The sequence below is a fragment of the Asparagus officinalis genome, chromosome 8 (assembly GCF_001876935.1).
Source record: "Asparagus officinalis chromosome 8, Aspof.V1, whole genome shotgun sequence".
In the NCBI taxonomy this organism is placed as follows: Eukaryota; Viridiplantae; Streptophyta; class Magnoliopsida; order Asparagales; family Asparagaceae; genus Asparagus; species Asparagus officinalis.
This window is the reverse complement of record NC_033801.1, coordinates 67665940-67666179: the sequence shown is the minus strand read 5'-3', so window position 1 is coordinate 67666179 and position 240 is coordinate 67665940.

The following is a 240-nucleotide window of genomic DNA, read 5'->3' as shown; positions in this document are numbered from 1 at the left end:
TCAGATGAGAAAGTAGAGAGAGGTTGAGGAGAGGAACATAGTTGGAAAAGCAGGGAGGAAGAGGTGAGGGTGATAACTTTGGGAAAAGTGTGAGAAATATGAGGGGTATATATGCAAAATCTACAATTTTCATGCTCAAATCGATTCTTTGACGATCGGAATAGAGTAAACGATTAAGCGCGTAGATTTATAGGTGTTATTGTTGTCATCTGTCACTTTTTAGGTCTTATTGGCTAAAAA